This window comes from Oncorhynchus mykiss, chromosome 12 (assembly GCF_057628025.1).
Source record: "Oncorhynchus mykiss isolate SJ-2025 chromosome 12, ASM5762802v1, whole genome shotgun sequence".
NCBI classification, from domain to species: domain Eukaryota; kingdom Metazoa; phylum Chordata; class Actinopteri; order Salmoniformes; family Salmonidae; genus Oncorhynchus; species Oncorhynchus mykiss.
In genome coordinates, this window is record NC_143033.1 from 69,409,782 (window position 1) to 69,435,604 (window position 25,823).

The 25,823-nt window shown below is 42.3% G+C and overlaps 1 long non-coding RNA gene across 1 annotated transcript in view; it reads right to left on the reverse strand.

Annotated features, from left to right (window-relative positions):
* Positions 1-25,420, reverse strand: part of LOC149979350 (uncharacterized) — a 41,228-nt gene extending 15,808 nt beyond the window's left edge. Inside the window, exons 1-2 of the long non-coding RNA XR_016485203.1 lie at positions 24,699-25,420; positions 24,269-24,330 (exon numbers count right to left, since the gene is read on the reverse strand). This is a non-coding gene — a long non-coding RNA (uncharacterized LOC149979350). The remainder of the gene's footprint in view (positions 1-24,268; positions 24,331-24,698) is intronic.
* Positions 25,421-25,823: the final 403 nt, after the last annotated feature.

A 25,823-nucleotide genomic window follows, 5' to 3' on the forward strand; every position in this document is an offset into this window, starting at 1 on the left:
GAAGACAATCTTGTCGTCATCCTAGAAGAAGAGTGATTTGTTTTAGTACATGCCTTATGAATATCAGAAAAGTATAGCAAATTTAGCATATTCGTTAATACCTAATTATATGGCCTACACTATGAGAAAAAACGTTGAACCAAAACCCTTTTTAAATAGTGTAGGCTATGCATATGTCTTACCTTGAAATGATCGACATGTCTGTATTCCTCGTAAGGGAAAGTAATATGAGGTTCTCGAGAGACCACATGACCCTGAGATGGCAAAAAATAGAATCAAATGATTGCAATATTATTATTGTATACATAAACGAGTAACTGAATCAAATGAAACACAGCAGCACATTAAATGTTGAATAGATGACAACTGCTCAATGACCAGGAACAAGTTAATAAACATTACAGTATCCTACCATTTCCCGAAGCACCGTTATGGTGTTGTTGCTGAACACTTGGAACATGCTCCGAGACTTAGGAAGTGTCCTCATCCAAGTGCATCCGAAGGTTTTATGCCAGGTGCAAATCGTCAGGATCAAGCACATCCAAAAGCTTATTGAACCCATTTTATCGTAGGTGTACTGTAGTTCGCTGACTGTTCGCTATCAACCGAGGTGCAAAATTAGGCATACTTCCGAAAGACAGCCTATACTTTGTATAATTCCGGAAAAAAATACGTTTTCCTCAAAGGACAAAGAGATAAAGTGTCCTTCCTGATCGACCCTCTTCTCGAAATCCAGAGTTCTGTCATGCTGCAATCTGTGTCGATATTTTATACAAAGATTTTGAAAGGTGTTCCGAAAGTGAAAGGTGGAAGTCCCGGTAGACAGGCGCTTTCATACCTGACAGTATATTTTTCGGCCTGGAGACAACGCACGGAAAGGACAGGTGCATCTCTCGAAGACTTGTTCAATTCTTGACTGATTTGTTATTTTATTTTGAAATATTGGATTACCAACCAGGAACATGTTTTAGATTAAAAACATTTACTTGTGAATCCATTTTAGTCAGACGACAGAGTAAATTAATATGCATTTCTTTTCAAACATTTCGTTGTTCTTTCACTTCGGAAACCCTTGTGTTTAAATCTCGTCTTCGCAAACGCATCACCTTTTCATTTACACACGGAAACTATGGTATCCAACTACGTTGGAACCACTTGCTTAAAGGGTGAACGTGGTTTCTGGACCTCGACTTCCTTTTTAAAGATACAGATCAACGTTGTATGGGTTATATCAACTACACATTCAACATTACTATATTTCGTTTTAGAAACGGGTTTTAGTGGTCTTATTTAATTTCGTAGACGAGCTCCTTTCTGCACCCGGTTTTCAGAATAAGACACTGGTAGCCTATGCAGTGCACAGGCTGTATAGACCTTGACAATACTGCTTACCTTGACATTAGTGCTTAAATTGGAGACTGTATTTCGGGTGCTTTTGAATCTGGGCCTACACGCACTTGTGAGTAAAATATGTCTATCACGTAGATCATTTGTCAAAGTATTCCGTATTCATGTGTTTTTATTGGACTTTTATCCAGATATGTGAGTTTATGTTACCTCTGCATCTATTATCTTTCCACTGTAGAGACTGAAGAGTAACAGCACGGTTAGCGATTGCTATACTCCATTGAACTAACATTCAGAATGTGGAGTTATAATTATGTTACATATTTACTGGATATCATGCACTTGCTAGAAGTAATAACTATCTGAATCAACAATGTTTTACAGTGATATGATGATGTCTGAAAGGGCGGGAAAGTATGGCTGGAATTCAGAGTATTGTAAAGGAGTTTATTGTTTTTCATTGAAGATTATGTTGATATGCAATTGTTAGTAGGAATAACATCTCATTTAGTATAACATTTAAACGAAAAAGTCGTTGTATTTCAAGGTTGCTTCACACCATTGAATTTTACAAAATTGCTAGCACAATTTCAACCAATGTAAGGCGTGTTTGTATCTTAATTTAAATAGCCTAGCCTACATGGAAATAATTTGCATCACGGATAAATAACATAAACATATGAAGCTTACGGTGGTACATTTAATTTAATCATCAAAATTACATGTTTTGCAGAAATTAACTAAAAGTAGTGCTACTCTCACACGTGTGTTCTTGGCATTTTTTATTTCTTTGTAAAAATCCCTCGGGATGCTCCACATTTCAGCTCGCACGACCTCCCACGAGCACAAGCTGAAGAGCTGAAATGAAAAACGCTTAAGTGAAAATAATACATTATACACCATAGGTATAGGCTAGGCCCACTCCAGCCCTCTCAGTAAAATGCAACCTATAAGATGCTTTACCTCAGGTGAAAAAAAGTCGTCCAGCTGTTTGAAGTAGTTCTTAACCATATCACCAATTGGAATGTTTTGACGCAGTAGCATGTCTCTGACCTGAAATAGTAAACAACAAACAACATTAAAATCAATATCCATGTGATTACTTGAATAATAATAGTAGAAATAAAAAATAATTGTGCAACAAGTTACAGTTAACAAATGAAACATAACCAAGAACGTACACATTCCGAATAGGTCATATATTGTCGAGCAAGAAGGTCTTGGAGCTCCCTGAGATGAACTCACAAGAGTTAGGTTTTGTTGGAAGAGCTCGCTGGCTAGTTGAAACGCAAGTCTCGTGTCTAAACCTTTCCCCCTCCTGTAATCAGAATAACACTTCGTGTAACCATGCGATTGAACTTGACTAACACAGAAATTGTAGACACTCATGATCTCCTGAGCATCACCTCTTTTGAAAGCGTTGGACTTTGGACCATTATCATTTCCACCTCTGGGATACAGCCTCTTGGTCTCCTCTCCTATACCACACACATAATACAAATATCTCAATAAAATAACTAAATATATGAATGAATTAAGCTCCAATAATCAATTTTCATCTAGAATAAAAAAATTGTGATGTCACAGTATGCTAAAGCCTATATTCAGAGCCATATTTCTAAATATGTCTGCCTATAAGGTCAATTTGTAACAGGTTACATAAATTGACCTACCATGGAAAGATCATTGAGTGTCTGGCGAGTTTGAGAAGGATAATGCATTTGCTCCTTTTGGTTACTGCATTTAGCATACACAACCGGGTAAAGAACAATTACACACAGAAGATGTACCACAAAGGAGACATTAAGAGTGGCCATGTGTCCGGTGAGTTGATAAATCCCTGAACACTACTTCTAAACGGTCGGCTACCTACCCTACCTTCATAGCCTCCCTCATTGATATGCCATGGATGAGGTTATTTGTTAAACAAGGAAAGTTCAACGGGGGAAAGTGAAAGAGCATTGAAAATTCCATTCCTCCACCTTGCAAAGCTGTTGACGACATTTTGCGTTCTTGTCTTCTGTGTGTATATACACATTGCGCATCACGCAATGTATTTTCAACACAGTAGCCTATCCATTTTGTACTTCAATTTTATATTTATTGAGTAGGGTTGATAGCCTACAGTATAAGCGTTTAAAAGCATACTTTTTTAACATCCCTTCTCTCAAGGGATGGAACGTGTAACTATTTGCATAGCTACTCTGTTTCATAAAGAAGAACATGATTATAATAGTTGGACTCCACACAGCTGCTCCGATGCAGTTATCTTAATATACTACATGTAGCATCCATGGCATTTCATTATTTATTGTAAAACATAGTGACATTGGAGAATAAAAAGGTAAATGTATTGTTAAGATACAATGCCATGAAGGTGTTTTCCTTACAGTTTCTATAGGCCAAATAAAATAACATGAACAATGACTGCTCAGTGCTCACTGTCAGCGAGCTACTATACAGATTAAAGTCATTTGTTATTTTGTATGACTGCACGTGGGACAGGGTCATGACTAGAAGGGATCCAACTTTGGCTTAAGTTAACGTTAACGTCAATTTAGATTTTTCGTAGCAGGTTTAACCGAAATTACGCAGCAGGTTAGGATAATTAACGTAGCAGGTTAGGATTATTAGGTTCAATTTAGGAAAAGAGTTAGGGATAGGTAAAATGCCCCCCAAAACGTTGTACATTAATTTGACAATTAGGAACCCTTATAGCCATGACCGTGGGCCAGCCTCTGTCTCGGCAGATGATGACATCGGTGATTACACACCATAATCGCTTTCACTTTCGAAAACCAACGTTTTTAAATATTACTGCGTTTCGTCATCTATCTTTCCCAGCAGGTACAACATTGTTTGCGTGCTAGGCTAGCTCACTCAACATTATTATTACATGCTTATTGCATGTTCTGTTAATAACAGCCAATGGGTGGTGTTCAAAGTAGGCCTACATTTTGAAAAAAGCATGCAAGGCTTTAGGTTAAGGTTAATCCACTTGTCCATCAGACAAGGAGGTGACTGAAAATGTTGTGTTGTTACATAAAAAATAAAATGCATTATTATTCCCATACCATTATTAGAGAGAAACATGCACATTATGCTACCCTCCACCTATTGGCTACTTATTCAAGACGGTCTCAAAATACAACACTGCCCGACTGGCTTTTCAAAGATGGCTAGAAATGCACACATTTTGTGCTCTTGTAGGAAGCAACTACTCTCCCATTGTTGACCAGATATTGGCTAAAACTGGGATAATCACTCAATAACTAGCAAAGAATGTAAACACATGTACACAGGTGGCTACATGCAGCTCTCACGTCGATATCAAAGCAAGCGCATTTACCCCAGTTCAAAGTGAATGGCTCAGAACCATGTATGGCAATGGCTATTTGCATATATGTCTACTGCAGCTCTGATTGTTCATGGCGCACTGGTCTGTGTAGAGTATGGTCCTGAGTCGTGGCTGTCAATGCAATAGATTCCTACTCCACTGCGCTCTGCCTAGAAGAAAATCTCTTGCACAGTTAGTTTAGCGTGCTAAGTCTTGCATAGTTCGTTTTGTTTCGATATGTTACATTGAAGTGGCTAATACTCCGTTGTTTCGAGCATTCCCACAGTAGAGTGAAACGCTGGTAGTGGTAACTAAAAGGGAAAATTCTATGTTCTAAATTCTAAATTCTATTCTGATGTTCAATCTAGTACTTATCTGCGCAGGCTGATATTTCTTCTGCTCAGCAGCCCGAGGGGAGCTGTGCTCAGCTTTGAGGGGAGCATTGCTTGTACCTATCCAAGCCTTTCAGATCTATATGTGTGTAGTGGTTAGGGGTTGTTTCTGGACAGGACCGCCATTTCCACCTGCCCTTTTTCCCTAAATGGATTTCAGCCCACTGCTGTGCCTTGTCTGACTTACAAATCTATAGTTGGAATCTACTGTATGTAATATTCCCTATTTCTACATCTCTCCGCTGCTAAACCATTCGTTTGTTAGTCAAGTGCTTCATAATCGTTGTCACAGAAAATATTAAAAGATGGGTGTTTGACTCATTTATTCCAATGTCCGACATATGTGTAATATAAATCATTCAAACAACTTATTATTCATGAGTGTGATAAAAAAAAATCATTTCTTCTCCAACAATTTAAAAAAAAAATATATATACATTTATCACCTTGTGGATTTGGGTCGACCGGATGAAAGGTGGGTCCTCCGGAGGTGCCTGTCCTACACTGCAGATACATCCTCCTCCTCCAGTCTGGTGTTGCTCCTTAGCTAGTCCAAGTATTTGTTCTCTGGCCTTCCTTCTGCTGACACCTTGCTGTGGTTGCCAGATGATTAGTTCACTAAAGCTGTTTAGTTAAGCTACGGAATACATTTCATTTCTTTTCCCAGTATTTCATGTACCCCAAATATCAACCAGAGGGAAACACTATTTAACAGTTTAGTGTGAATCCCACTAAAGTGTGAAGCTCTAAATCAAAACATAACTTTTGACCTTTGTTTAATAAGAGTTAATGACACAACACAAACATTATGGAAAGTGGTAAAATATTTATTTAAAAACCAAATAATAATAACAATATTAAGAAATAAAAAAATGTATAATAGTATTGTTTTATATTTTTGGACATTATATTTAGAGATGCCCCACCCTCACAGTAATCAACATGTAAAATACACTCAGTGGTCAGTTTATTAGGTACACCAATCCTGACTGCCATCAGCATGATGCAAAAGGAACCGGGATTCATCGGACCAAGCAACCTTTTTCCACTTCTCAATTGTCCAGTTTTGGTGATTGCTTTCCTAGTGGAGCCGCTTCTTCTTGTTTACAGCTGGTAGGAGTAGAACCCATTTTCGTCTGTTGCAATAGACCATCCATGTCAAGTGTCCACAAATTGTTATTTCTGAGATGCCATTCTGCTCGCCACTGTTATACTGCGTCATTATGTGGTGGAAATGTAAAATTCATGACATACTATAGTGTTTAATTAGACTTACTATGCTGTTTTTATTCGAGAATTGTCCATTGTTATACGTTAGAATTTTGCTGATACAGGCTAGTCTTATGTGACTTAGTCATAAGTCTGTTTGTACAGATAAGAGCCGTTTAGGTGATTGTTTTCACAATCTACAGGAACTTAGATGTGTGGAAACATGCAGAAAGGAACAGACATCAGTGGCAACATCAGCTATCTTAATCTGAACAGACAAGCTAAATCAGCTTTAACACCATGTTCTGTCCCTCTTTCCACCAATCTGCTAAACTGCCATTTAGACAACACAGGTTGTACTTTTTCTTTTAGAGTATAGAGACAACTCTGTTTGTTGGGCTTTCCAAATGATGCACTGATTGAGTGGATGTTATTGATTGCTTAATTTTTGCAAATCTTAAAAAACGGTTGTTTGAAAGAATCTGCAGTCTCTCTTCCTATAGAATTTTTCTAACAATTTGGCGACAAAGATGGGATGACTAACTCCGCTTACTGATTGCTCCCGGGGAAACCGAGGTTAAACTGTGCGCATTGGCTGCGTTAGATGTGGCTCAGGGAGCCCCACACTTCGACTAAGCGAAGCAGGATAGGGACCCGCTCAGACCTGCAGGGAGCTTCAGTGAGTTGATACGCCTTTCAGAACAGACAAAATAAATGATGGGTGAGACTGATTTTCTTTTGAACATCACAGAAAATCCTGTTCTGGGACAGGTTGTGCACATTTGATCTTTGTTGTAGCAACGACACCCTTAGTTAGAAACTTTGTTGTAGCAAAGACACCCTTAGTTAGAAACTTTGATGTAGCAGAGTTATTTCTGAATAGTGAAAGAACTATACTTTTTTATTGGGAACTCTGATAAAACAGATCTTTATTTATTAAAGGAGTAATTCCAGGGCAAACACCCTGTTGAAGCAGGGTGACCCTGTAGGAACAGGGACATCTCCAACTGGGATATTTTTGTTGAAGCAGAAGTATCCTGGTTAGAGACAGGTGTTGTGCCTCTCTGTTGAAGCAGAAGTATCCTGGTTAGAGACAGGTGTTGTGCCTCTCTGTTGAAGCAGAGAAGCGTTCATCGGATTATATGACACAGTTACCACTTATATGATCACAAGGCACCATCCTGAGATAGAAAAAAGAAAATATTCCTGCAGGTTCGAAAAAAGAAAATATTCCTGCAGGTTCTAAATTTTTTTTGTAAAAATAAAAAATCTATATTAAAAAATAATCAGTGGACTGGTAAAACAGTTGGTTATGATTGCAAAACCAGCTATACATTTAAAACCTACATGGGAAATCTGCATTTGACCTACCACATGGGCACAAAATATATATATTTTAAATATATATTTTAATTGAGAAGAAATTAACATTATTAAATTAAAAGAAAGTAAGTTTTTCCCAACAAAATACTGTTGGTTTTGTCTGTTTGCTGAGTGTGTGTGTGACAAAGTAAATCAAAACGTTATACATTATGTTGGCTGACAGTTTGTTAGTTACGCTATCCTGATGAACCATAAAGCATATCATTACAGCAGTATGTACCGGTAATTTATGTTAGCTAGCTACCTAACGTTAGTTGGCTACTAACACATCAAACTAGCTAGTGTATTAAGTACATGCTATCTAACTACCCAACAGTTGTTGACTTGATTATTCACATCTTTCTTAGCTTAGCTAAATGGTAGTCGTTGTGCGTTCTCAAAGGATAGTGTCAAATCGGGTGCTTCGTAAATTTGCTATCCGCTCCAATTCCAGAGCACTGGCGGAGTGGTACCAGGAAAATAACGTCTCCCTCATGGTCAACAAAACAAAGGAGCTGATCTTGGACTTCAGGAGACAGCAGAGGGAGCACGCCCACATCCACATCGAGAGGCCCTCATTGGAGAAGGTAAAAACAGTCAAGTTTCTTGGAGTACACATCACTGACAATCTGAAATGTTCCATCCATACCGATAGTGTGGCGAATAAGTTATTAAGTAACATAATACAAAATCCCCATCATAACCCGTCAGTTTCAGCTAGAGATATCCGCCGATGTTTGTTGTAATTCTGAATATGCGGTGAAAGGTGTCAGAGCTTGAGCGTTGTTTTTAAGACCAAATCGGTCTTCTCTCATGCTGTTCTTTCTTATTCAATTGATTCGGTAAATTCCAGGGGTTCTTTTTACAGTTTGTTAATTTTTGTTTAAAAAAAAAAAGTGCTCCAAATTAGCCTTGATGATGAAGATGATGTGTGAATTTGACCTAATGTGAATGATGACAATGCTAATGATGGTTATGGCTATATATTTCTCAAAACATTTATTTAACCATGAAAGTCCCATTCAGATATAGAATCATAGGAGGATGATGATGTTATTTGGAGGTGTAGGTTTACCATGTAACGATGAACTGTAACGATTCTCCTCTTGTGAAGTAGAGGCGGACCAAAGCGCAGCGTGGTGGTTGTTCATTGTAATTTATTGACGACACTATACATGAACAAACTAACGAAAAAACAAGAAACGTGAGAACTCAAAACAGCCCTGTCTGGTGCAAACACAAAAACAGGAACAATCACCCACAAACACACAGTGAAACCCAGGCTACCTAAATATGGTTCCCAATCAGAGACAATGACGAACACCTGCCTCTGATTGAGAACCATATCAGGCCGAACATAGAACTAGACAAACTAGACATGAAACATAGAATGCCCACTCAGATCACACCCTGACCAACCACAACATAGAAATATACAAAGTAAACTATGGTCAGGGTGTGACAGTACCCCCCCCCCAAGGTGCGGACTCCGGCCGCAAAACCTGAACCTATAGGGGAGGGTCTGGGTGGGCATCTGTCAGCGGAGGCGGCTCTGGCGCTGGACGTGGACCCCACTCCATAATAGTCTTTGTCCACCTCCTTAGCGTCCCTAGATAGGTGACCCTCCTAAGAGACAGCTCGGGACAGAGGGACAGCTGCTCGGGACAGAGGGACAGCTGCTCGGGACAGAGGGACAGCTGCTCCGGGCGGAGGGGCTCTAGCGGCCCCTGGCTGACTGGCGACACTGGCGGCCCCTGGCTGACTGGCGGCCCCTGGCTGACTGGCGGCACTGGCGGCCCCTGGTTGACTGACGGCGCTGGCGCTGGGCTGACTGGCGGCACTGGCGGCCCCTGGCTGACTGGCGGCACTGGCGGCCCCTGGCTGACGGGCGGCACTGGCGGCCCCTGGCTGACGGGCGGCACTGGCGGCCCCTGGCTGACGGGCGGCACTGGCGGCCCCTGGCTGACGGGCGGCACTGGCGGCCCCTGGCTGACGGGCGGCACTGGCGGCGCCGGGCAGACGGGCGGCACTGGCGGCGCTGGGCAGACGGGCGGCACTGGCGGCGCTGGGCAGACGGGCGGCACTGGCGGCGCTGGGCAGACGGGCGGCGCTGGCGGCGCTGGGCAGACGGGCGGCGCTGGCGGCGCTGGGCAGACGGGCGGCGCTGGCGGCGCTGGGCAGACGGGAAGCTCCGGCAGAGGCGCCGGACAGGCGGGAAGCTCCGGCAGAGGCGCCGGACAGGCGGGAGGCTCCGGCAGAGGCACCGGACAGGCGGGAGGCTCCGGCAGAGGCGCCGGACAGGCGGGAGGCTCCGGCAGAGGCGCCGGACAGGCGGGAGGCTCCGGCAGAGGCGCCGGACAGGCGGGAGGCTCCGGCAGAGGCGCCGGACAGGCGGGAGGCTCCGGCAGAGGCGCCGGACAGGCGGGAGGCTCCGGCAGCGGCGCCGGACAGGCGGGAGGCTCCGGCAGAGGCGCCGGACAGGCGGGAGGCTCCGGCAGCGCTGGAGAGGAGGAAGGCTCTGGTAGCGCCGGAGAGGCGGGAGACTCCGGCAGCGCTGGAGAGGAGGAAGGCTCTGGACGGATGGGCCGGAGAGACAGCCTGGTACGGGGAGCTGCCACCGGAGGGCTGGGGTGTGGAGGTGGTGACGGATAGACCGGGCCGTGCAGGCGCACTGGAGCTCTTGAGCACCGAGCCTGCCCAACCTTACCCGGTTGAATGGTCCCGGTCGCCCTGCCAGTGCGGCGAGGTGGAATAGCCCGCACTGGGCTATGCAGGCGAACCGGGGACACCGTGCGCAAGGCTGGTGCCATGTAAGCCGGCCCAAGGAGACGCACTGGAGACCAGATGCGTAGAGCCGGCTTCATGGCACTTGGCTCGATGCCCACTCTAGCCCGGCCGATACGCGGAGCTGGAATGTACCGCACCGGGCTGTGCACCCGCACTGGGGACACCGTGCGCTCCACAGCATAACACGGTGCCTGCCCGGTCTCTCTAGCCCACCGGTAACCACAGGAAGTTGGCTCAGGTCTCCTACCTGGCGTAGCCATACTCCCTGTTAGCCCCCCCCCAAGAAATTTTTGGGGCTGACTCCCGGGCTTCCATCCACGACGCCGCGCTGCCTCCTCATACCAGCGCCTCTCCGCTTTCGCCGCCTCCCGTTCTTCCTTGGGGCGGCGATACTCTCCTGGCTGAGCCCAAGGTCCTTTACCGTCTAATTCGTCCTCCCATGTCCATACCTCCTCGCGCTGCTCCTGCTGCTGCTTTTTCCATTGCCCATTACCACACCGCTTGGTCCTGTTGTGGTGGGTGATTCTGTAACGATTCTCCTCTTGTGAAGTAGAGGCGGACCAAAGCGCAGCGTGGTGGTTGTTCATTGTAATTTATTGACGACACTATACATGAACAAACTAACGAAAAAACAAGAAACGTGAGAACTCAAAACAGCCCTGTCTGGTGCAAACACAAAAACAGGAACAATCACCCACAAACACACAGTGAAACCCAGGCTACCTAAATATGGTTCCCAATCAGAGACAATGACGAACACCTGCCTCTGATTGAGAACCATATCAGGCCGAACATAGAACTAGACAAACTAGACATGAAACATAGAATGCCCACTCAGATCACACCCTGACCAACCACAACATAGAAATATACAAAGTAAACTATGGTCAGGGTGTGACATGAACTATCTGATCATGGCAGTGATTGTTCATGATTGTTGGCCAATCAACAAATGAATGATTGTTTTCAAACTTGAGATGAATTTCGATGTATTTGTGAAGTCAGTTAATTATAAATGTTGTTAAATGGGTCAACAGGTTTATTTCGGCAGCCTCCAGTCGTGTTTTGAAATAAATATATTACATCTGCTCATTTGTAGTGCATAGACTCGAGTAGAATCTGTAAATTCTTGAATATCCACACTATTTCCTTTCGACCAACCTCCCAGATACTGTTGTCCAGAAACGATGAAACCCCACAGTAAATTGGATTGAGTAAATGTAACAACGAAAAAGTGATTCAAATACAACCACTCAAAATAGGCTTCTGTGTTATTGTAACCTTTTGCTATAGAAGTTGCTTCATTTTGCTCAAGTGGCGTTTTGTAGAACGACGTTATGTCTCCATGAAAACGTTTCCAATGGTAGAGTTATCATCCGCATTCAACTGTGCGAAACAATTCAATGTAGTAGGTGGTATTGCCATATCAGGGAAGACATTTCAACTTGCATGTAAAACATTATACTCATGCATTCAGATAAATTCGTCTGCCATAAAAGTATATTTCTAAAGAAATCCATCAGAGGCTGACGAGGTTTAGCAAATACAGTATCTTTCTCACTTGACCTAAAATGACAAATCATCTCTCTCTGTTGTGAAAAATAAATGAATGTAAATCAATGTGCTACACAATCATTCCATTAGAGGAGATTCTATTGGCTACTTAAAAAATTACAGACTAACCTACCTGTTGATAATGGGTGTCTTCAAATAACAAATTAATGTTGAATGTTGATGTACACATTCTCTTGCAAGCACTGCACCCGAAAACGACCCCTCTAGGTATTTAAAACAAATTATATGGTCAGGCAAGTTGTCAATTGTGTCCAGATGGAGAAAATAGAATACAGACTGAGAGATTAGCCTACATTTTATGCTAGGACACAATAATCAATGGTTTATGTCAGCACACTCACCAAATCCTGAATACGTTTTATGTTGTGCTTATCCTCTCTTGGGTAGGGGGCAGTATTTAGAATTTTGGATTAATGAGGTGCCCTGTGTAAACTGCCTGTTACTCAGGCCCAGAAGCTGGGATATGCATATGCATGGTAGTATTGGATAGAAAACACTCTAAAGTTTCCAGAACTGTTAACATAATGTCAATGAGTATAACATAACTGATATGGCAGGCGACAACCTAGGCAAAATCCATCCAGGAAGCGGGATATTTTTGATGTGGGTACTTTTCTATTGAATGCCTATACAGTATGTATTTGGATAGGACCCAAATTGCAGTTCCTATGGATTCCACTATATGTCAACAGTCTTTAGACATTGTTTCAGGCTCGTATTCTGAACTACGAGGAAGAATGAGACCAATTCTTTCAGTGGACTCTAAATGAACCAGAGCTGTTTTGAGCGCGTGACCGATTGCGCACCGTTCATTGTTTTTCCTTTCTATTGAAGCCGCTATTGTCCGGTTGAAATTATATAAATTATTTAGACAATAGACAACCTGAGAATTAATTATAAACATCGTTTGACATGTTTCGACGAACTTTACAGGTACTATTAGGATGTTTTCATCTGCATGTCGTGACTGCCTTTGAGCCAGTGGTTAACTGAACAAAACCAGCCAAGAATAGTTTTTTGGACATAAAGAGGGACTTTATCGAACAAAACAAAGATTTAATGTGTAACATGAACTCTTGTGACTACAAACATATGAAGATCATCAAAGGTAAGTGATTAATTGTATCGCTATTTGTGACTTTTGTAATTCCTTTACTTGGTTGTAAAATGTTTGTATGTTTAAGCGGAGGGCTGTTCTCAGATAATCGCATGGTCTGCTTTTGCCGTAAAGCCTTTTTGAAATCTGACACAGCAGCTGGATTAACAAGAAGTTCATCTTTAAGCCAATGTATATTTTATGTTAATTATGAGTATTTTGAATTTGGCGCTCTGCAATTTCACCGGATGTTGGCCAGTGGGACGCTCGTATCCCACCTGCGCTTAAGAAGTTATTTATGATTTTTAGAGGAGTGTCCTTCCATGTTCATCCAATCATATATATGCAACATGGACCACTCCACCATGTCAAACTGGTTATCATGACAGTCGGCTTTTAGCATCTAAATCTTGGTGGGGCAAACTCCCCCAAAATGTTTTATGCATGTCAGCAAAAGGAATACAACATAACACTAAAGAGTACAATATTTGCACAATAACGATGACAAATGGTGCCGACAAACTGCTAGGTCCTACATAAAGCTGTCCCAACAGCAGAGCTCTCTTTTCAGCACCATGGAGTGAATCCATGACGCTGCTACACCTGGCTATCAGGTTTTGCAATTTCCAACTTGTTGTGTAATGTTCATGTCTAATGGCAGATGAGCACTTATACTTTTTATTTACAGCATCTCTTCATATGACAAGGCTTGAAAAGCATTTGACAGTAGATTGTCAACGTGAGTCATGATGATGACTGCTTTTCTAGCTTGCGAGCTAAGATTTTGAACGCTGGATGTTGACTTGATCAGTCCAATCAAAGCTACGGTAAATATAACGTTATTTAACGTCATTTAGCTGTGGCTAATGACCTTGAGCCTTCTTGGATGGGCACTTCTAATGTAACTCTATGGCAGCACCTGTTAGCAATTTATGTTTTTCTTCAATAACGGAAACTCCAAAGCAAATCAGGGGGAGAAAATTGGTTTATTGTGAGACGACAAATCAATATGTTATGCTGGGAGGTAGATGTTCAGTCTCCCCTGTCCTCAGCTTTTCCCCACCGAACATAGGAACAGGATGCCTTTTATAACTCCGACCCGAGCCTGGGGTTGACCAATCAGAAGTCCTTGCAGTACAACGTGGCCAATGGCAAAATAAAGTGTCTTGTCCCCGACTCAATGTACAGACCAATGACAACGTGGCACACGAGTTCAGGAGTTCAGGAGTGACATTCCACAGATTCTGAATAGACGTTGAACTGAAACCAAACTCCAATTAACAATTCGCTTTTGAACATTAGTACTCTACTTTTGTTTTGTCCTCTCATTCTCTGTGTTGTGTATTTATCTTCAAAATATTATTGAATTTTCGAGCTCTCCATGTAGATTTTGCGGTGACGTAGTGTCCCCATGAGTGACAGAACACTGAGACAATCAAGGCGCAACTAGAGAATATTACCAACCCCTATGCTCAGCCTTTTCTGATGGCTGCCCCACCACCACAGAAAGCACTGAGCTTGTCTGAAACACCTGCATTTTGGGGCTGCCTTACTCAAGAGACCATGTTTGTATGCAGCTTTATTAACTCAAATATTTTTTTAATACATTGTTTGCAAACTGATAAGTGACATGTATTAATACCAAAATGACATGCAAAACAGGAAACAACAACAAAAACAAAACTATATTTTTTGCTAAACAGGTGGGGGGGGCATGAAACAGATGGGGCTCTGAGTATTATGCCATACAATATAAACACGCATTCTAGATGTTAAATAATAACCACATACCATTATACAAATGGATAAACAGTATATATCTACAATAACACTATTCTATCCAGGAATTCCAAGTCTTATGAAAGGACTGTGTGCTGCCACATTGGCCTATTTAATACACACTTTGTCTAATGTTATACAAGAACTACTGAGGTAATCCATTGATAATTATTAGCAGGATCCCCATGATGCCTCTTAAAAGTTCTATATGTATGATTAAGCTATATAAATGATTTGTTTTTATTTTTTTGCCCACAAGCCTCCTGCCTCGTTCAGGGGACTAAACTATTATCCATTAAAAGTATTACTTGTTTTTTTGTCTCTTTTTCCATTTAGTCTTTTTTCTTATTTCTCCTCCAATCATAGTAGGACATTCAGGTGTTTAATACATTGGACAGACTTTATAAATAAACATCCCACAATGTCAAGTGGGAGATAAAAGTTCCTGGACCCCCAAATGATCCTCTACTCCTCACCCAGATCTCCCCACCCCCTTCAGCCCACAGCCCCAGTGTGATTACCACACATAAAACGAACAGGAAAAGCATGAACAGCAACACTCACAAAGTACAAAATCATATTTAAAATAAGTTACATAAAGAAACGAAAGTACACTCATACATAAACTTAAAGTAGAAATTATCATGTGACTGATCAGCAACTAGTTTAATGTGCATCCCTTCTGATGGTTATATAAGATATTATACATCCACACTCATTGGTTTCAGACAAGAACGAAATTTGGACAATTTATACAAAATACGTTTTAATTCACATTTCAATATTATTTTGTTACTGGTTTTTATAGTAGACCGGCAATACAGTTCAGTTCAACACAGGTACAAAAGGGAAATACAAAATATAAATAATAAATTATTAAAATAAAAAACAATAATTTATGGATTTAAATATAATAAATAGACTGACAGGGTCCCACATGATTGTAATAATGCTTTATAAACTGGTAAGGGCGTAGCTTCTGAAATGAGTCTGGATGATCAGTACATCTGTGCCGCAAGGATATCCAATCTTTGCAGATTACGTTTTGTCTCTTCCCCCATGAGCTCTCACGCCTGTGCACTCTAGTTCTGAAAAACACAGAACATAACATAACATAACATAACACATAACATAACATAACATAACATAACATAACAGAACATAACATAAATATTAGTAGGGTGAACTTTCTTTGCGAAATAATGACCATTTTGTCTTGAACAACAAAGAAAGAAAGAAAGAACTGGTGCAGTACGTATTAAGCTTCTCAGAGAAGTAGTGATGATTTAGGATCAGTTTTGTCTTCCAGATCACTATAAATAAGTACAGAGACCTGATACTAGATCAGAATTTCTCTGTGATGCTTGATACATACGTATATAATAAATTGTGACATTATCACATCATTAGCTGGTATCTCAAATGATTGTAACTTACCTGGCTTGAAAATACGTTTGTGGTGATGTGGATTCATTTGACACTTGCTAGCTTCTGGCTGAGTTTTCCACATCAGTTTTCTCTAAAACTAGCATGAGCAAGAAGTTAGTAGAAGGAGAGTGAATGAAGATGATATAGTGAGCAGCTCCCTCTGCTGGACAAAACAAGCACAACGCGATTGAGACGTCAACCGCTAGACTCTGCTGTCCGGTCTTTCTTGCCACGTAAAATATTATTTCACTTTCCAGTCAGTTTTTAACAGGGACGTCTGGTCACCTTATGTTTTGGGGACAACAGTGTTAGAGAGGATGGATGCTTAGAAATCATGTATGGGGACATTAGGTAAGCAGTGTTAGACAATAGAAGATATGGATGTTAGATATCCTAAATTGCGGTATTAATGTGCTTTAAAATTAGGTTGAACACATTGGTAGATTAAATGAAATCCAATTGTATTTGTTGTACACAGTTTACAGCATGTTTAGAAGGTGCAGTGAAATCCTTACTTGCTAGGCTAGCTCACTCAACATTATTATTACATGCCTATAAGTAATGTGTAATGATGAGCTCTTCGGTTGCCTAGGTCATCTCTCTTCATTCCCCTGGTTAAAAGTACAATACCGTCTGCTTTTGATCAGATATGGCAGATACACACATGGTTTCAGTTCTTTTTTTGCTTTCAGGGCAGTACATGTAACCCAATACAATGTGATTGTGCAGGCTATTCTGAAAACCCTTCCTCCATCCACTTTTTTTATGGGCTCATTGTCATGAAGGATTTACCTGTTTGCCCTGACATTGGCAGGATGTTTTTACACAATGAAGTGCATCCCCCATATTGCCTTTTAAAAAGGATTTGTCCCGTGTTTCTTTGTTTTCATTGGAAGAACTTGTGAGTGAACCCAAATCGGTACCATTCCCAAAGTGTGAGCCCTTTCTTCACCTGCTCTTCAGGACTGTGGTGGATGATACTGTATATGAAGGCAATGGCTGTGTCCAGACACAACCCTCTCTTACTTCCAATTGGGAGATTAAATGCAATGACATTGTATGTGTTGTACACAGTTTACAGCGTGTGTAAAAGGTGCAGTGAAATTCCTGCCTGCTAGGCTAGCTCACTCAACAATATTATTCCATGCCTATTGCCTGTATAAGCAATATGGAATAATGAACTCTTCGGGTTGCCTACGTCACCTCTCCTCATTCACCTGGTTAAAAGTACAATGCTGTCTGCTTTTGGTCAAATATGGCAATCACAACTCAGGATATGACCCAGATGCAGACACAGGAGGTGGATGGTTCAGTTCTTAGATCATTTATTATAACACAGGGAACAGGCAAAGGGCAGGTCGAGGACAGGCAGAGGTTCGTAACCAGATCAGATTCAGACAGGTACAGGACAGCAGGCAGGCTCAGGGTATGCACGACAGTCAGTAATACACGGCAGCATCAATCAGGGACAGAACGGCAGGCAGGCTCAGGGTATGCACGACAGTCAGTAATACACGGCAGCATCAATCAGGGACAGAACGGCAGGCAGGCTCAGGGTAGGCAGAATGGTCAGAACCAGGAGGACTAGAAACTAGTGCGACTGGAAACCGGGAAAACACGCTCGCTGGCAGGGGGTGGCAAGACAAGACAAACTAGCAACAGACAAACAGAAAACACAGGTATAAATACACATGGGATAATGGGGGAAGATGGGAGACACCTGGTGGGGGTGGAGACAAGCACAAAGACAGGTGAAACAGATCAGGGTGTGACAATGGTAGATATACACCTGGTTTCAATTCTTTTTGCTTTCGGGGCAGTACATGTAACCTAATACAATGTGATTGGTTGGGCTATTCTGAAACCCCTTCCCCCATCCACTTTTCTATGGACTCACTGTAATGAAGAGTTTACCCTTTCGCCATGACAATGGCCGGATGTTTTTACACAATGAAGGGCATCCTCCATATTGCATTCCCAAAACTTGAGCCCTTCACCTGCTCTTCAGGACTGTTGTGGATGATATTGTATATGAAGGCAATGGTCCAGTCCAGACACAACCATATCTAGACGTTGCTCCACTTTTCCTTCTGATAGGCTAGGTATAATTTTGCCATATTGCGTGTACCCAATGTTCCCTCTAATGTTTTTCATCACTGAGCAAATTTCAGTTCTGCTGAGTGCAAACTTAAACATTGTGAAAATTCTGTACAATTTCCGGCGCGAGTTTAGTCTGCTGTGGCTTTTTATCATAAAGTCAAATCAAATCAAATTTTATTTGTCACATACACATGGTTAGCAGATGTTAATGCGAGTGTAGCGAAATGCTTGTGCTTCTAGTTCCGACAATGCAGTAATAACCGACAAGTAATCTAACTAACAATTCCAAAACTACTACCTTATACACACAAGTGTAAAGGGATAAAGAATATGTACATAAAGATATGTGAATGAGTGATGGTACAGAACGGCATAGGCAAGATGCAGTAGATGGTATCGAGTACAGTATATACATATGAGATGAGACTGTAAACAAAGTGGCATAGTTTAAAGTGGCTAGTGATACATGTATTACATAAAGATGCAGTAGATGATATAGAGTACAGTATATACGTAGACATATGAGATGAATAATGTAGGGTATGTAAACATTATATTAAGTAGCATTGTTTAAAGTGGCTAGTGATATATTTTACATCATTTCCCATTATTAAAGTGGCTGGAGTTGAGTCAGTGTGTTGGCAGCAGCCACTCAATGTTAGTGGTGGCTGTTTAACAGTCTGATGGCCTTGAGATAGAAGCTGTTTTTCAGTCTCTCGGTCCCAGCTTTGATGCACCTGTACTGACCTCGCCTTCTGGATGATAGCGGGGTGAACAGGCAGTGGCTCGGGTGGTTGTTGTCCTTGATGATCTTTATGGCCTTCCTGTGACATCGGGTGGTGTAGGTGTCCTGGAGGGCAGGTAGTTTGCCCCCGGTGATGCGTTGTGCGGACATCACTACCCTCTGGAGAGCCTTACGGTTGTGGGCGGAGCAGTTGCCGTACCAGGCGGTGATACAGCCCGACAGGATGCTCTCGATTGTGCATCTGTAGAAGTTTGTGAGTGCTTTTGGTGACAAGCCAAATTTCTTCAGGCTCCTGAGGTTGAAGAGGCGCTGCTGCGCCTTCTTCACGATGCTGTCTGTGTGGGTGGACCAATTCAGTTTGTCTGTGATGTGTACGCCGAGGAACTTAAAACTTACTACCCTCTCCACTGCTGTTCCATCGATGAGGATAGGGGGGTGTTCCCTCTGCTGTTTCCTGAAGTCCACAATCATCTCCTTCGTTTTGTTGACGTTGAGTGTGAGGTTATTTTCCTGACACCACACTCCGAGGGCCCTCACCTCCTCCCTGTAGGCCGTCTCGTAGGCCTACCAGAGTGCATCCCACACCATTTTAACATGGAAATAGATGTTCTGCCTGTAGCAGCCAGTGTGTGTTTTCAATATAGGCCTATATTCCATGAGACTTTTGAAAAAAACTTGCAGGGTTTGACGTCTATCCACTTGTCCTTCAGACAAGGTCACTGAAAATGTTGTGTTGTTTGTCGCAAGAAACCTCTTTACAAAATAAAATAAATTATTATTCCTATACAATTATTAGAGAGAAACATACCAAATATGCTACCCTTCGCCTCTTTGCTACTTATCTTATTCAAGACCGTCTCAAAATACAACACTTCCCCTTTAAAGACATAAAAAAAAGCTTTTGACTGAATGGCAAGAAAAAAACACATTCTGCGCTCTTGTAGGAAGCAACCACTTCCCCATTCTTGACTAGACATTAGCTATAACTGGGCTAATACCTCAATAACTAGCAAAGAACATGAACAAATGTACACAGGTGGCTACATGCAGCACTTGCTTTGATATCGAAACAAGCACATTTACTCGAGACCGCTCACGCTATAAACACAGTCCTGTTCAAAGTGAATGGCACAGAACCATATCCATGTGAGAGACGCAGACTCAGACTCACTTCACCATTTCCACATATTGTTACGTTACAGCCTTATTCTAAAATTGATTAAATCATTCCCCCCCCCCCCATCAATCTACACACAATATCCCATAACGACAAAGCAAAAAATAATTTAGACATTTTTGCAAATATTTTTTTTAAGTAAAAACTTCATTAACTTCTTTACATAAGTATTCAGACCCTTTGCTATGAGACCCTTTGCTCGAAATTGCGCTCCGGTGCATCCTGTTTCCATTGATCGTCCTTGATATGTTTCTATAAGTTGAATAGAGTCCACCTGTTGTAAATTCAATTGAATGGACTTGATTTGGAAAGGCACACACCTGTCTATATAAAGGTCCAAAAGTTGACCGTGCATGTCAGAGCAAAAACCAAGCCATGAGGTTGAAGCAATTGTCCGTAGAGCTCTGAGAGAGGATTGTGTTTAGGCAAAGATCTTGGGGAAGGGTACCAATACATTTCTGCAGCATTGAAGGTCCCCAAGAACACACTGCCCTCCATCATTCTTAAATGGAAGAAGTTTGTAACCACCAAGACTCTTTCTAGAGCTGGCCGCCCAGGCAAACTGAGCAATCAGGGAAGAAGGGCCTTGGTCAGGCAGGTGACCAAGAACACGATGATCACTCTGACAGAGCTCCAGTGTTCCTCTATGGAAATGGGAGAACCTTCCAGAAGGACAACAATCTCTGCAGAACTCCACGAATCAGGCCTTTATGGTAGAGTGGCCAGACGGAAGCCACTCCTCAGTTAAAGACACATGACGGCCTGCTTGGAGTTTTCCAAAAGGCACCTAAAGGACTCTCAGACCATGAGAAGCAAGATTCTTTGGTCTGATGAAACCAAGATTGAACTCTTTAGCCTGAATGCCAAGCGTCACGTCTGGAGAAAACCTGGCACCATCCTTACGGTGATGCATGGTGGTAGCAGCATCATGCCGTGGTGATGTTTTACAGTGGCAAGGGTTTGGAGACCAGCCAGGATCAAGGGGAAGGATGAATGGAGAAAAGTACAGAGAGATCCTTGATGAAAGCCTGCTCCAGAGCGCTCAGGACCTCAGACTGGTGCGAAGGTTCTCCTTCCAACAAGATAACGACCCTAAGCACATAGACATGACAATGCAGGAGTGGGTTTCGGGACAAATCTCTGAATGTCCTTGAGTGGCCCAGACAGAGCCCGGACTTGACCTGATCGAACATCTCTGGAGAGACCTGAAAATAGCTGTGCAGCAACGCTCCCATCCAACCTGACAGATCTTGAGGAGATCTGCTGAAAAGAATGGAAGAAACTCCCAAATAGAGGTGTGCCCAGCTTGTAGCTTCATACCCAAGAACACTCAAGTAAGGCTGTAATCGCTGCCAAAGGTGCTTCAACAAAGTAAAGGGTCTGAATACTTTTGTAAATGTGATAATTCAGTTTTTTATTTTTAATAAATTAGCAAACATTTCTTAAAACCTGTTTTTGCATTCTCATTATGGGGTATTGTGTGTAGGTTGATGAGGGGAAAAAAACATGTAATACATTTTAGAATAAGGCTGTAACGTAACAAAATGTGGGAAAAGCCAAAGGGTCTGAATACTTTCCTGAATTAACTGTATATACAAAAAATAAAGGGAACACTTAAACAACACAATGTAACTCCGAGTCAATCACACTTCTGTGAAATCAAACTGTCCACTTAGGAAGCAACACTGATTGACAATAAATTTCACATGCTGTTGTGCAAATGGAATAGACAACAAGTGGAAATTATAGGCAATTAGCAAGACACCCCCAATAAAGGAGTGGTTCTGCAGGTGGTGACCACAGACCACTTCTCAGTTCCTATGCTTCCTGGCTGATGTTTTGGTCACTTTTGAATGCTGGCGGTGCTTTCACTCTAGTGGTAGCATGAGACAGAGTCTACAACCCACACAAGTGGCTCAGGTAGTGCAGCTCATCTAGGATGGCACATCAACATTTAAACGTGTTAACCCTCGCAAGGCTGCAGGCCCAGACGGCATCCCCAGCCGCGCCCTCAGAGCATGCGCAGACCAGCTGGCTGGTGTGTTTACGGACATATTCAATCGATCCCTATCCCAGTCTGCTGTTCCCACATGCTTCAAGAGGGCCACCATTGTTCCTGTTCCTAGAAAGCTAAGGTAACTGAGCTAAACGACTACCGCCCCGTAGCACTCACTTCCGTCATCATGAAGTGCCTTGAGAGACTAGTCAAGGACCATATCACCTCCACCCTACCTGACACCCTAGACCCACTCTAATTTGCTTACCGCCCAAATAGGTCCACAGACGATGCAATCTCAACCACACTGCACACTGCCCTAACCCATCTGGACAAGAGGAATACATACCTATGTGAGAATGCTGTTCATCGACTACAGATCAGCATTTAACACCATAGTACCCTCCAAACTCGTCATCAAGCTCGAGACCCTGGGTCTCGACCCCGCCCTGTGCAACTGGGTACTGGACTTCCTGACGGGCCGCCCCCAGGTGGTGAGGGTAGGTAACAACATCTCCACCCCGCTGATCCTCAACACTGGGGCCCCACAAGGGTGCGTTCTGAGCCCTCCCCTGTTCACCCACGACTGCGTGGCCATGCACGCCTCCAACTCAATCATCAAGTTTGCGGACGACACAACAGTGGTAGGCTTGATTACCAACAACGACGAGACGGCCTACAGGGAGGAGGTGAGGGGCCTCGGAGTGTGGTGTCAGGAAAATAACCTCACACTCAACGTCAACAAAACTAAGGAGATGATTGTGGACTTCAGGAAACAGCAGAGGGAACACCCCCCTATCCACATCGATGGAACAGCAGTGGAGAGGGTAGTAAGTTTTAAGTTCCTCGGCGTACACATCACAGACAAACTGAATTGGTCCACCCACACAGACAGCATCGTGAAGAAGGCACAGCAGCGCCTCTTCAACCTCAGGAGGCTGAAGAAATTCGGCTTGTCACCAAAAGCACTCACAAACTTCTACAGATGCACAATCGAGAGCATCCTGTCGGGCTGTATCACCGCCTGGTACGGCAACTGCTCCTGCTTCTGCTTCTGCCTGTTCACCCCGCTATCATCCAGAAGGCGAGGTCAGTACAGGTGCATCAAAGCTGGGACCAAGAGACTGAAAAACAGCTTCTATCTCAAGGCCATCAGACTGTTAAACAGCCACCACTAACATTGAGTGGCTGCTGCCAACACACTGACTCAACTCCAGCCACTTTAATAATGGGAATTGATGGGAATTGATGTAACATATATCACTAGCCACTTTAAACAATGCTACTTAATATAATGTTTACATACCCTACATTATTTATCTCATATGTATACGTATATACTGTACTCTATATCATCTACTGCATCTTTATGTAATACATGTATCACTAGCCACTTTAAACTATGCCACTTTGTTTACATACTCATCTCATATGTATATACTGTACTCGATACCATCTACTGCATCTTGCCTATGCCGTTCTGTACCATCACTCATTCATATATCTTTATGTACATATTCTTTATCCTTTTACACTTGTGTGTATAAGGTAGTAGTTTTGGAATTGTTAGCTAGATTACTCGTTGGTTATTACTGCATTGTCGGAACTAGTAGCACAAGCATTTCGCTACACTCGCATTAACCTTTCTGATCTCCCCATCCCGGATCCGGGTTCGTGAATACAGACTCAAGCTCATTACCATAACGCAACGTTAACTATTCATGAAAATCGCAAATGAAATGAAATAAATATGCTAGCTCTCAAGCTTAGCCTTTTGTTAACAACACTGTCATCTCAGATTTTCAAAATATGCTTCTCAACCATTGCAAAACAAGCATTTGTGTAACAGTATTGATGGCTAACGTAGCATTTAGCATTAGCATTCAGCTGGCAACATTTACACAAAAAAACAGAAAAGCATTCAAAAAAATCATTTACCTTTGAAGAACTTCAGATGTTTTCAATGAGGAGACTCTCAGATAGCAAATGTTCAGTTTTTCCTGAAAGATTATTTGTTTAGGACAAATCGCTCCGTTTTCTGCGTCACGTTTAGCTATGAAAAAAACCCTGTATCCAGGATTGTGTAAATCTATCAGCAAGCTCATTAGCATAACACAACGTTAACTATTTATGAAAATCGCAAATGAAATGAAATAAATATGCCATCTCTCAAGCTTAGCCTTTTGTAAACAACACTGTCATCTCAGATTTTCAAAATATGCTTCTCAACCATAGGAAAACAATCATTTGTGTAAAAGTAGCTAGCTAGAGTTAGCATTTCGCGTTAGCATTTAGCGTTAGCATTAGCGTTAGTATCCAGCACGCAACATTAACAAAAACATAAAAGCCTTCAAATAAAATCATTTACCTTTGAAGAACTTCTGATGTTTTCAATGAGGATACTCTCAGTTAGATAGCAGATGCTCAGTTTTTCCAAAAAGATTCCTTGTGTATTAGAAATAGCTCCGTTTTATACATCACATTTGGCTACCAAAAAAAATCCATAAATTCAGTCCTCAAAACGCAAACTTTTTTCCAAATTAACTCCATAATATCGACTGAAAACATGGCAAACGTTGTTTAGAATCAATCCTCAAGGTGTTTTTCACATATCTCTTCATTGATACATCGTTCTTGGACACATGCTTTCTCTCCTGAATCCCAGGAGAAAATGCCCGCACCTGAAGATTACGCACAAATTTAGACAAAGGACACCGGGCGGACCTCTGGAAAATGTAGTCTCTTATGGCCAATCTTCCAATGATATGCCTACAAATACGTCACAATGCTGCTAAGACCTTGGGCGAACGACAGAAAGTGTAGGCTCATTCGTTGCGCAATCACAGCCATATAAGGAGAGAATGGAAAACAGAGCTTCAGAAATTCTGCTAATTCCTGGGTGATGCATCATCTTGGTTTCGCCTGTAGAATGAGTTCTGGGGCACTTACAGACAAAATCTTTGCAGATTCTGAAACTTCAGAGTGTTTTCTTTCCAAAACTGTCAAGAATATGCATAGTCGAGCATCTTTTCGTGACAAAATATCGCGCTTAAAACGGGAACGTTTTTTATCCAAAAATGAAATAGCGCCCCTAGAGCTCTAACTGGTTAACATCTGCTAACCATGTGTATGTGACAAATAAAATTTGATTTGATTTGATTCAATGCGAGCTGTGGCAAGAAGGTTTGCTGTGTCTGTCTGTCAGCGTAGTGTCCAGAGCATGGAGGCGCTACCAGGAGACAGGCCAATACATCAGGAGACGTGGAGGAGGCCGTAGGAGGGCAACAACCTAGCAGCAGGACCGCTACCTCCGCCTTTTTGCAAGGAGGAGCAGGAGGAGCACTGCCAGAGCCCTGCAAAATGACCTCTAGCAGGCCACAAATGTGCATGTGTCTGCTCAAACGGTCAGAAACAGACTCCATGAGGGTGGTATGAGGGCCCGACGTCCATAGGTGGGGGTTGTGCTTACAGCCCAACACCGTGCAGGACGTTT